The 13,660-nt window shown below is 40.5% G+C and overlaps 1 protein-coding gene across 11 annotated transcripts in view; it reads right to left on the minus strand.

Moving 5' to 3' along the window:
* side-VI (sidestep VI) overlaps window positions 1-13,660 on the minus strand; it is a 592,575-nt gene that overhangs the window by 369,586 nt on the left and 209,329 nt on the right. The gene's annotated exons all lie outside the window — the stretch shown is intronic.

Here is a 13,660-nt window from a genome sequence, read left to right on the forward strand (position 1 = left end):
CAAACGATGGAGCATAGTCACATGTTCTAAGTAAAGATTGTGCGATGTTATCGAAACCATATTTATTATTTTCAGCCAGTAAAAAATACGCCACAAGTGTACAAACAAATGAAAATGACGTACTCACTGTTTGTAAAAAGTGCTTATATGTGGTATTAAGTTAGCATGTTAAATAACGCTAATGTATTAATTAGAATAATGAAGTGATGTGTTGCGATGAATTTCGATATGATGTGAAGTTATGTGGTGTGATATAATATGACGTGATCTGAAGCAAACAATTTTTTAGTGTGAGCTTAAACTCACACCATACTTTTAATAAGAACAATGTGCATATACAAACATATTTATTTATGTATATTTATTAGGGGTAAACAAAAAGTCACACTAACATACAAATATAAGGTATAATTTTTTATATCAAAATTTTCTTTTCACTATCTGTATAAGTACAAAAAAAACCACAAATATTTTATGCTTTTGTGCTCCTGGGCTGCGGTGCTGTCCCTAGTGTCCCATATAAAACCTGTATCTGTCCAGTGCTGACATTTTGTGAGTGTTTATACCGTTGTTACAAATTCCCATTGCTTATTTGTTTTGCATTGTACGCATATAGTTTATACAAATGCAAATACAATCTAATATATATTATAAATGGGAAAGTTTGGATGTTAAGATGTTTGGATGTTTAGATGTTTGGATGTTTGGATGTTTGGATGTTTGGATGTTTGGATGTTTGGATGTTTGGATGTTTGTCCAGACGTTTGTCTTTGTGACTCAATAACGCAAGAACGGCTGGACCGATTTGGATGAAATTTTGCACACATATAGCCAATAGTCTAGAAGGATCTACTAGCTATATATTTTTCAAAAGGGGCGTGGTCCCCGCCCCCTAGGAACAGTTATAATTTAATTATTATATTTTTTCGTCTTTGCGTCTGAATCACGCCAGAATGGCTATACGGATTTTGATGAAATTTGGGACACAGACAGTAGTCTACTAGCGAAATTTTTTTCGAACATGGAAAGAGGGGTGGGGGTCCCACGACCCTTCGAGAAATTATTTTTCATAATTTTTACACATTATAACTTTACGTATACTGGCCTTCACCAATATCACAGACTCAAGGGGTCAAATAAGTCGAGGGCTTACAAAGTAAGCAGTGACACCCTCCGCCCGCCCGCCTTTATCTCCCCCTCTGGTGTAAAATCCATAAATTGTTATAACTCAATCTAAATTTTCTCCTAAATCAATAGTTTTTGGTATCTGGTACATACAGAACGAGATCTAGACAATTTTGGAGGAACGATCAGTGGTCCTCTCCTCTACTCTCGCCATCCGCCGTCCATCAATTGTTTTTATTAGCACGCTTTTATTAGCTTTACCTGTATGTTTCTATCTAACTTTTTATTCGCTCCAATGCGCCTGCTGCCTTATTAACATGGTTTTATAATTAGCTTCACCTTATTTGTAATCCAAGGGTCATATCGAGACCCTTCCGGGATCATTTCTGGATGGTTTTCGGGATCGGTCCGGGATTACGCCGGGGTAATTTCGGGACTTTTTCGGGACTATTTCGGGATCATTTTGGGACCCTTCCGGGATCATTTCTGTATAGTTTACGGGATCCGTCCGGGATCCCGTCGGGGTTATTTTGGAACATTTTCGGGACTATTCCGGAATCATTTCGGGACTATTTCGCGATCATTTGGGGACCCTTCCGGCATCATTTCTGGATGGTTTTCGGGATCCGTGCGGGATCTCGTCGGGTTATATGGGGACTTTTTCGGGATCATTTGAGGGCTCTTCCGGCATCATTTCTGGATGGTTTTCGGGATCCGTCCGGGATATCGTCGGGGTCATTTGGGGACTTTTTCGGGATCATTTGGGGGCTCTTCCGACATCATTTCTGAATGGTTTTCGGGATCCGTCCAGAATCTCGTCGGGGTCATTTGGGGACTTTTTCGGGATCATTTTGGGGCTCATCCGGCATCATTTCTGGATGGTTTTCGGGATCCGTCCGGGATCCCGTCGGGGTCATTTCGGGACTTTTTCGCGACTAATACGGGATCATTTGGGAACCCTTTCGGCATCATTTCTGGATGGTTTTCGGGATCCGTCCGGGATCCCGTCGGGGTCATTTCGGGACTTTTTCGCGACTAATACGGGATCATTTGGGAACCCTTTCGGCATCATTTCTGGATGGTTTTCGGGATCCGTCCGGGATCCCATTAGGGTAATTTCGGGACTATTAGGGGATCATTTGGGAACCTTTCCGGCATCATTTCTGGATAATTTTCGGGATCCGTCCGGGATGCCGACGAGATCATTTCGGGACTATTTCGGGATCATTTGGGATACCTACCGGCATCATTTCTGGATGGTTTTTGGGATTCGTCCGGGATCCCGTCGTGGTCCTTTCGGGATTTTTTTCGACTAATACGGGATCATATGCGGACCCTTTCGGCATCATTTCTGGATAGTTGTCGGGATCCCGTCACGGTCATTTCGGGACTTTTTTGGGGCTAATACGGGATCATTTGGGGATCCTCTAGGGGTCGTTTCGTGACTTTTTCTGTTTTATTTCGGGATCATTTGGGGACCCTTCCGGCATAATTTCTTGATGGTTTGCCGGATCCATCAGGGTCATTTCGGGACCATTTTGGGATCATTTGGGGACCCTTCCGAGATCATTTCTGGATCCGTCCGGGATGCCGTAGGAGCCATTTCGGGATTTTTTGTTACTTTTCCGGGATAGTTTTTGGATCCTTCCGGGATCATTTCTGGATCTGTGCGGGATCCCATCTGGGTCATTTCCGGACTATTTCGGGATCATTTTGGGATCCTTCCGGAATCATTTCTGTATGGTTTTCGCGATCCGTCGTTGATTCCCTCAGAGCCATTTCGGAACCTTTTCTGGAGTATGTCGGGGTCATTTGGGGACTTTTTCGGGATCATTTGGGGCTCTTCCGGCATCATTTCTGGATGGTTTTCGGGATCCGTGCGGGATCTCGTCGGGGTCATTTGGGGACTTTTTCGGGATCATTTGGGGGCTCTTCCGGCATCATTTCTGGATGGTTTTCGGGATCCGTCCGGGATATCGTCGGGGTCATTTGGGGACTTTTTCGGGATCATTTGGGGGCTCTTCCGGCATCATTTCTGGATGATTTTCGGGATCCGTCCGGGATCCCATCAGGGTAATTTCGGGACTATTAGGGGATCATTTGTGGACCTTTCCGGCATCATTTCTGGATAATTTTCGGTATCCGTCCGGGATGCCGACGAGGTCATTTCGGGATTATTTCGGGATCATTTGGGATACCTACCGGCATCATTTATGGATGGTTTTTGGGATTCGTCCGGGATCCCGTCGGGGTCATTTCGGGACTTTTTCTCGACTAATACGGGATCATTTGCGGACCCTTTCGGCATAATTTCTGGATAGTTGTCGGGATCCGTTCGGGATCCCGTCACGGTCATTTCGGAACTATTAGGGGATCATTTGAGGACCTTTCCGGCATCATTTCTGGATAGTTTTTGGAATCCTTTCGGGATCCCGTCAGGGTCATTTCGGGGATTTTTCGGAATCATTTCAGGATTCGTCCGGGAACCCGTCAGGGTAATTTCTGGACTTTTCCGAGACTATTTCTGGATCATTTTGGGACCTTCCCAAGATCATTTCTGGATGGATTTCGGGATTTGTCCGGGATGCCCTCAGGGTAATTTTGGGACTATTAGGTGAGCATTTGAGGACCGTTCCGGCATCACTTCTGGATGGTTTTCGGTATCCGTTCAGATTCCCGTCGGAATAATTGCGGGACTTTTTCGGGATCATTGGGGTCCCTTCCAAAATCATTTCTGGATGGTTTTTGGGATTCGTCCGGCATCCCGTCGGGGTCATTTCGGGACTTTTTCTCGACTAATACGGGATCATTTACGGGCCCTTTCGGTATCATTTCTGGATAGTTGTCGGGATCCGTTCGGGATCCCGTCAGGGTCTTTTCGGAACTATTGGGAGATCATTTGAGGACCTTTCCGGCATCATTTCTGGTTAGTTTTCGGGATCCTTTCCGGGTCCCATCAGGGTCATTTCGGGGCTTTTTCGGCATCATTTAAGATTGGTTTTCAGGATTCGTCCGGTATCCGTCAGGGTAATTTCTGGACTTTTCCCAGACTATTTCGGGATAATTTTGGGACCCTCCCAAGATCATTTCTGGATGGATTTCGGGATCTGTCCGGGATGCCGTCAGGGTCATTTTTGGACTATTAGGTGATCATTTGAGGACCTTTTCGGCATCACTTCTGGATGGTTTTCGGTATCCGCTCAGGATCCCGTCGGAATTATTGCGGGACTTTTTCGGGATCATTTGGCGTCCCTTCCGGCATCATTTCTGGCTGGTTTTTGGTATTCGTCCGGCATCCCGTCGGGTTCATTTCGGGACTTTTTCTCGCCTAATACGGGATCATTTGCGGGCCCTTTCGGCACCATTTCTAGATAGTTGTCGGGATCCGTTCGGGATCCCGTCAGGGTCTTTTCGGAACTATTAGGTGATCATTTGAGGACATTTCCGGCATCATTTCTAGATAGTTTTCGGGATCCTTTCGGGGTCCAGTCAGGGTCATTTCGGGACTTTTTCGGGATCATTTAGAGATGGCTTTCAGGATTCGTCCGGGAACCCGTCAGGGTAATTTCTGAACTTTTCCGAGACTATTTCGGGATAATTTTGGGACCTTCCCAAGATCATTTCTGGATGGATTTTGGGATGAGTACGGGATGCCGTCAGGGTCATTTTGGTATTAGGTGATCATTTGAGGACCTTTCCGGCTTCACTTCTGGATGGTTATCGGTATCCGATCAGGATCCCCTCGAAATCATTGCGGGACTTTTTCGGGATCATTTGGGGTCCCTCCCAAGATCATTTCTGGATGGATTTCGGGATCTCTCCGGGATCCCGTCAGGGTCATTTAGGGGTGCGTTCGAGATCCCGTCAGGGTCATTTCGGGACTTCTTCGGGAATATATCGGGATCATTTCTGGATGGTTTATGGGATCCGTCCATGACCCCTTAAGGGTCATTTCGGGACTATTAGGTGATCATTTGAGGACCTTTCCGGCGTCACTTCTGGATGATTTTCGGTATCCGTTCGGGATCCCGTCGGAATCAATGCGGGACTTTTACGGAATCATATGGGATTCCTTCCGGCATCATTTCTGGATGGTTTTCGGGATTTGTCCGGGATCCCGTCGGGGTTATTTCGGGACCTTTTCGGGGCTAATACGGGATCATTTGGGGATCCTCTAGGGGTCGTTTCGTGACTTTTTCTGAATTATTTCGGGATCATTTTGGGACCCTTTCGGCATAATTTCTTGATGGTTTGCCGGATCCATCAGGGTCATTTCGGGACCATTTTGGGATCATTTGGGGACCCTTCCGAGATCATTTCTGGATCCGTCCGGGATGCCGTAGGAGCCATTTCGGAATTTTTTGTTACTTTTCCGGGATAGTTTTTGCACCCTTCCGGGATCATTTCTGGATCTGTGCGGGATCCCATCTGGGTCAATTCCGGACTATTTCGGGATCATTTTGGAATCCTTCCGGAATCATTTCTGTATGGTTTTCGCGATCCATCGTGGATCCCCTCGGAGCCATTTCGGAACTTTTTCTGGAGTTAGTCGGGATAATTAAGGACCCTTCCTGGATATTTTCTGGATGGTTTCTGAGATCCGTCCGGGAGCCCGTCAGGGTAATTTCGGAACTTTTTCGGGACTATTTCGGGATCAATTTGGTACCCTTCAGGCATCATTTCTGTGTGGTTATCTGGATAAGTCTAGAATCGTGTCGTTGTCATTTCGGGTTTTTTTGGGACTACTTCGGGAACTTTTGGAAACACTTCCGGGGCGTTTCTGGATGGTTTTCGGGATCCGTCCGCGATAGCGTCGGGGTCATTTCGTGGCTTTTTCTGGATAATTTCGTTATCATTTTGGGATCCTATCAGGTTATCAGCTCATAAAGTTCTTTTTTTTACTCAATTACAAAAATAAAATGCATTAGACAGAAAAAAAATTTTAAACAGATAACTTTATAAGCAGGCTAACGTGAATAGCCCACATATTTCATTTTCTCCTTGCGGACGGGGCCGCGGGTAAAGGCTAGTATATACATACATATAAATATATAGTTGAATGTATGTATATCAATGTTATACGTGATAACGACTTTGTTGTCTTGAATGAATTTTTATTTTCATGCTAAATAAAAGCGCCATATTTTACTTTTGTTCGTTTAATTTATTTTACTTTTTCTTCTTGTTCTTGTTTTTTATTTGCATAAATGTGTGTGATACCGTTGAAGCATCGTTGGGCTAGTTTATTACTCTGATGAAGCTCATGGCATTTTTGTCTACCTTTCCAAGGAATTTGGTCAAATTTCTCTCTAACCATGGGCATTTATATTGGGGCATTGAGATTTTGCCTCTATACAAAGCTCAAAGATCTTCTAGAGTTCAGATACGTAACACAATCCTCGAGTCCCTCGCCGGCAGCCCTTGGACAGAGAAACTCCCATACCTACCTATGAAGCAATTGGACAGACGTTTGCGCGTCCGATTTTAAATGAAACACACTGGAGGAAAATATAGGGCCGTCAAAACACTATACCATTATTTACACAGAGAGCCCAAAGTACTCTCCGTAGAGGAGAATAACGAAATACTGAATAAACAGTTTCTGTTGAATACCAAGGCATCTGACTGAAAAAGCCCCACCTTCCAGCGACTTAAGGCGACATCTGTGTAAGCACTGTGAAGAAAATCAGCAAAAAGAACTCAGCCGTTTGATCCTGTTAAGCATAAGCTGTCGTTCAGCCTCATAAATCATCTTGCCCCTGCCGCTACTCACAGGGGGCACAAAATGGTCCACAAAGAAGAACTTCCTGGATAGTTTGTATTTTTATTATAAATAATTTCTGGAAAAAAAATTTCTATACTAAAAAATTCACGCACATATCCAGAATACTTGCGACATGTTGTGTTCAACATTACAACAGGAATTATTAAAAAATACTTTAACAAAGACTGTCAAACGCGAATCCGAAATTCGAGACACTGTCTTTGAAGAAAAAGCAAAGTCTCTTTGTGAAAAATTGGATATTTATATAGTAAAACGCGAAAGGACGCGCCGCTAAATCGGCTAGAGATATTGGTCTTTCCGCAGAAACAAAAACAAAAAATACGTACAAGGCTTACACGACTAAATAACCTTAATTTTGTATTTGGATTTCTTTTAGAAGTTGTTAAACAGGGATAGGAACGGGACTTGGATGAATTTTATAATATACGATGGAACAGAACTTTTTATCGAAATGTGTGTCTGCAAAATATTACTTCGCAGTAGAAAAGAAATTGAACTTAACCTCCGTTAGAATTAAAAAAAAAAATAAATGTAAGGCGCGATAACCTCCGAAGAGATCTAAGGCCGAGCTTCTCTTCCAATTTGCGTCGTGCTCCTCTTGATTTTTCCCTACAAATTGGCCGGACGGGACCTACATGTTTTATGCCGACTCCGAACGGCATCTGCAAGGCAGATGAGTTTTCCCTGAGAGCTTTTCATGGCAGAAATACAATCGGAGCGCTTGCCAGACACTGCCGAGGGGCGACCCCGCTTAGAAAAATTTTCTTCTAATTGAAAAATCTTATTTCTAAAATTTTGATGTTGCTTTGCCCGGGAGTTGAACCCAGGGCATACGGTGTGATAGGCGGAGCACGCTACCATCACACCGTTAGAATTACGTACTTTTATAATGTCGTATGGAGAAGATGTTTTTCCAAACTACACTATCTCAGTATGTATATTATTACTAATGTATTATAATCTTATTATTATTAAATATGTATTTGGGTCTACATATAGATGATATCTTCAGCCCATGATAAAAATATAGGAAGGTAAAACCATTCTCTCTTCTCGGCGGCCGTAATGATTTCTTGATTTTTAAAAAAATTTTAAAATCTCTCTCAAAAACTTTGTGAAAATGCCAAACCAAAGGATACAAAGACAAATTTTAGTATATTTGACTTTACAAATGCCCGATAAAAAATAAAAATAAAATATATCGAAAATTTGGTATGAATTTTTCGTAGTTCGGTTTTATAGTTTTTTTTTTTTTTTAATTTGTACGATTTAACCATGCATGATCATAATTTGTTCATACCAACATTCAGCTTACTTCCATCATTAGAGGTGTTACAGGTCTTCGCAGCTGGACGATTCATTTAGTCCAACTGGGGAATGTTACTTTGTCGAAGTTGAATTTTTCCGATACCTTTTTCCTCCACTTTGGCGTTTAGTGGGACATCCCGATTTTGTTTTGATAACATGCGGAGAGCAGCGCACATATAAATTTTCCTGTTTATCATCGACAGAACTAGGCGGCGTAGTCTTTTTCCCAACCGTCCATGTATGGTTCTTATTTTTGTCATACAAATCTCTCGCCCGGATTAATAAGCTAGAACACTCAAGAAACTTTAAATAAATTTCTCTAACGGAGGTCCAAGAAATCGAGCAGTAGGCTGATACCATACATAGAAATCGAAGTTGGGGCAGAGTAACGCGCATATCCTTCGGAAGTGTGCATTCTTCTTCGGCGATTTCTGCAAAGTCGGGAGCCTGAGTTTGAAGGAAATCGCAGACTCTGTGTTCGTGTTGCTCTGGATCATACTACGCCAGATCTCGTCATAGGGCTTATGCATATGTCTTCTTATCTATCTTGGAGGTGTAACTATATAAATCAATTGTCTTTTGGGATACTTCGGTGCTCATACGTATTAAAAGATAATCCGTGGCAGTTCTAAGTGGGAAATTTGGCAGCCCTGTAACTTCCTCCGTTGCAGCGATTTGAGGATTTGTATGCATCCTTGTGCATTGTAGGAAATTTCGGGTGCATTTGTATTGAAGCAGAGACTGTGTTCGAACGTCACAACCAAAAGTTTTTGGGATTCGACATTTGTAACGTAGTGTCATAGAAGTGGTTGTCCAGTTTTTCTGTTATGTGCAAGGTCTACGTCGTGAACAATATGGCCGTATGTACACTAAATCAGTGTCAAGTCCTGTGATGTGAAAAATTTGAACAGACATTTAGTTTCAGCCTAGTTTTCTTTTGTTGATTCCAATCTGCATTCGCAGAGCCATAAAGCTGCCGGACAAAACTAAGCTCATCCTCTATGCCTTTCAATCCGCCGCAAAAAAATAGTTTGCTCCGGGAGTAAGAACACCTCACTACCCCACTGACTGGACCTACTTGTTGAGAGGGTTGTGGCGAGGGAGAGGAACGGAGAATTAACAGAGAAAGTTTTACATAAGCGCACTTCTTTTTACTTAAATATTTATTTAAAGTAGACACGAATTCCTCTTAAGATAAATTGGAAGAAAAACGTAAATAATTTCCATAATAGAGAAAGAAGTTTATCCAATCGCAAGAAATTACCCAAGAATACTAGCTTGTACCAGTATATACATTTCTACTCAAGCGAAAAGTCCTTAATCAAGAAAACCAACGATTACAAAATAATTAAAAATTCATGCAAACCCTTTCTTCTAATTTTGTCCTTTTTCGATTTTGAACAATTTTGTATAGAAATTACAACAAAGGGGTCAAAACAGCAAACATTTTGTGTCAACTTCAGCTCATTGTATTTATTGTTATGACAACCTTCGCAACCATTCTGAGAATTAGCCAAGTTAATTAGATTTTGTTGCTATCGTCAACAGGCAATACGAGTGGTGTATATTAAAGCAATTGTTCTTTGTTTTTGCTGATTTTGGGCTTGATATTTCTGCGAACAATGTCAAGTTTATCCTCCGTTGGCTGGTGTTGAAAGTAGCAATTTTTTAATTAACTTAAATGGCTATTTTGGTAACCTTTATAATAGGGGGACTCATAAAAGAATATAAACTTATAAGGTGTAAAATTATATCCATTTACACACGCGGTTATATGAACGCACCTAGTAATACTCTTGATAAACTTGATTGTTTATCAGCTGTATTATTGCCAAACAAAATTTTTTTGATTGTTATACAAATTAAAAAATGCCAAGATTGAGTGAAAAATCAAAACTAAAACGCCTTTACTTGCTGATGTTGGAGATTTCTGATGAAAATGCCTGCTGTAATGTCTGCAAGGTTGCATTCCTTTGAGTTTACCGCGTTTACACAATGAAATGTGCGCGTAAATTTATACAAATTGTGTAAATGATTTTTCATACAAAATTTGACAGCTCGTTTACGCACTAGATAAATTTATACGTTTACACACTTTATAAGGCATTTATACGGTTACATGAGTCCCCCTGATGATATTGAGCAGAAGCAAAGGAAATGTGTGCATTATTATCACAACAAAGTAAAGAATTTTATGTCTGTATGTACAGCAGCGAACAGAAAAATAGCAGTGACAATTTTTATCAACTTCCGTCATTTAGATTATTTTTTTTTGTTTATTTTTTATATTTCAGAAAAAAAACTTCTAATTATGTATTCTGTAACTAAAACTGTGCAAACCAATTTCAAAAAAGTTTCGAAAAAATTCGAAAATTGTACGAAAATTTCGAGCTTTTTATTTGAAGTTCTCTGAATTTTTTTGAGTGTGCAGTTATTTGGCATAATAACTTTTAGGCCAAAGAAGTACGAAAATGACGAAGAACGTAAACGGATAAGTTGAAACCATTCTCTAAAATGTTTTCGAAGAAATTCGATAATTCGAAAATGTTTTACGAAAGTTTCCAATGTTTTTTTTTGGAGATCTCTGAGTTTTCTTTGTATAATTACATATACACAATCTTTTGTTTAGGTAAAATAAAATCAAAAGGTCAAAAATCAATGCGAACTTTCGGAAATACATAAATTGTACGTTTTATACCCAGCTGTAATTGTACACAGGGTATTATAATATCGATTGGATAACGATAATCTAGTTAGACATAGACTTCCATTCATCAAAATCAGCAGTACCGGAAAAACATTTGATTAAGCCATGTCCGTCCTACGTCCCTGTGTCCGTCCGACCATTAACACGATAACTTGAGAAAACATTGATATATCTTCACCAAATTCGGTATACGGGCTTACCTGGACCAAAAATAGGTTGGTATAGAAAATGAATACAATCGGATGATAACCACGCTCACTCCGATATCGAAAGTTTAGAAAAATGAAAAAAAAAAATAGATAATTCGAAAACGAATACAGCTCGTTTTACAACGCAAAACAAAAATTCAAAAAAACAATTTTTTTTTTTGAATATGCCGTGGCATCGCCCACATTTAAAAGAAGAAAATGTAGAGGTTTATCAAGTCGTATTTGGCATGATGAGCCTGCATATGAGCTTCGCTTATCTCGAAGTGTTGTTAGGTTTTTAGCATTCCAAAGTGTTTGGTTAACTGAACTTTCATTGGATTCGCATTTTCGTGATGCTATTCTCTTTATATAAGACTACAAAATATCTCCTGAGCAAGTGCAATATGGAATTGAGTACGTTTTCATTGTAAGTGTTTTCTCTGCTCACTCTGGAGTAGACTGTTATGGCAAAGTGTTAGCAGCATGTGAGTATCTTAAAAAAAACTCAAGTTCCTGGATTAAGCCTTCTGGACACTCCATTACAGCTTAGGTAAAGGTTTCTCTCGGTGATTCTAATATTTTTTTATTAAAATAAAAAACAAAGAACAAAAAAAATAAGGCTGTAAATTTTCTTGTTACACTTTTCCCGCATGCCATTGACTATTTTTCTTCTCCGTTAGTTAATATCAGTTAGATTAGGTTAAGAGATCATGCGTTGGAATTTCCTACACTTAAACTCGGAAACATTTTTGCGAGTGCGCTCAGTGAGTGATGAGTGCGCATTCGTCCAAGAAGTTTCTTCCCAGTGACTATGGAAAAACCGTGCGCCCAGACTATTGAGTCATCTTATCTGCAGTAGTGGATATCAGAAAAGTGATAAACCGACTCGTCTTCCTCCTTATCTTGTCAATTTCTGCAGAGGGAGCTTGTTAGTATGCGCCACCGTCGGAGTTTTGGTGCAATAGCACAATCACCTGTAATGACACCAGTAAGTATTCACACCGCAAATTTGTTTAGCTTAAGAAGGAAGCTAGTTGCTTACTTCTACAAAAATAGCCATATAGACCTTGATACCATACCATCTTCCCTGATATTATACAGCGAGTATGTTGCCCTTATCTCATATTCCTCAATTTTCCTTAGAAGGTAAAGAAGCTGTGGTTATACGGAGCTATCCGCCTTTCCTATGTTCATTTTAAAATCGATCCTGGCTCTCCTATCTTAAAATTAATTCTCTTCAGTATTATTGTGCCACAGGCACAGGTAGACATTAAGGTGCCTTATGAACACCAGGAAGGCTCCATAACTCCGCACGATATCCGACCTGATCACGCTGGCATCAAATGCCTTTAATGCACTCTGTCTGTCGACAAAGATCGTTAGAATGTCTGGAACCGTACTATCCTGGAGCAGTCTGACTGCTTCCTCTATGGTATAAACCTCCTTATGGAAGACATGATGCATGAGTCATGAATTCGGAACTATTGATTTACCTGCAGATGCTGTGTTCACATTCAAGTTACAGTCCCCTTTTCCATTTTCAAGCCATGTGCGTGCATCTTAGTGGCCCAACCACAGCCCAAGCCTGATTCCAATTCCTCCCTTAAAGGAAATATCTGTCTGCACCTGGAAGTCAAAGACCGCCGTGATATGGTCGCTGTCTGACGTTAGATTTGTTGTGATTCCGTTTAACCGTCCCTTTTTCATGTCTTCTAATATCGTTGCGTGCCCGTATTCGGTTGATGTCCACGTGCTTGATTTTCTTAATAGAAGAGACCCTTTCGCGTCTAATACCTGCACGAAACATCAAGTGAAAAATTACGTTTAACTCTTCTTAAGTTCCGCTGTTCACTGCGTCTGACTTACCCAGCATGCTAGCCCTTGCACTTTCCCAACTTTATGTTGATTGTCTAGAGCCTTCCACCAAGCAAGAGCTCCATATATTAGTATCGGACGAATGACTTTTTCAGGAGTAGTATGCGGCTAGACCCCTCTTTGATCTCACGTCAAAATAGTATGATTTTTGTGGAAAAAACGTACGTTTTTTAAGGTTAGAAATTAAATAGGAGTTAGCTTTTGAATTCTAACTACGGATTCGTGCTCAGCGCCCAACAGTCCATAAGAATTAACTACTCTAGTTCGTTGAACATTCCACTGTTTTTTTTTCTGTTTTTTTTAATGTCACCCTAAATAAAAAGCAATTAAAACTGTTATGCTATTGATTTAACAGAGATTTATATGGCACTATAGCCATAAGAACCGTGAGAGGCCGTGAGAGTAAGTTTCTCTTTAAAATTATCTGATACATTTGTTAATATTACCAGTTGTTCGCTGTTGAAATGACCAATTAAATCTGTTCTTTTAACAGAAAAATTTGTTAGATTGGTTGTGAACCTGTCATTTATACAAAATATTGGTAACTTATGATCAAAAGTTTTTCTTCGTTTAAAATAACAATTAAAGTTTTCAGTCATGATGCATAATGCGACTTTACTTGCTTGGTTTATATTGGTGTAGTATCTTTGCTTTAAATAAATAAAAAATAAA

The sequence above is a fragment of the Eurosta solidaginis genome, chromosome 1, assembly GCF_040869045.1.
Source record: "Eurosta solidaginis isolate ZX-2024a chromosome 1, ASM4086904v1, whole genome shotgun sequence".
In the NCBI taxonomy this organism is placed as follows: Eukaryota; Metazoa; Arthropoda; class Insecta; order Diptera; family Tephritidae; genus Eurosta; species Eurosta solidaginis.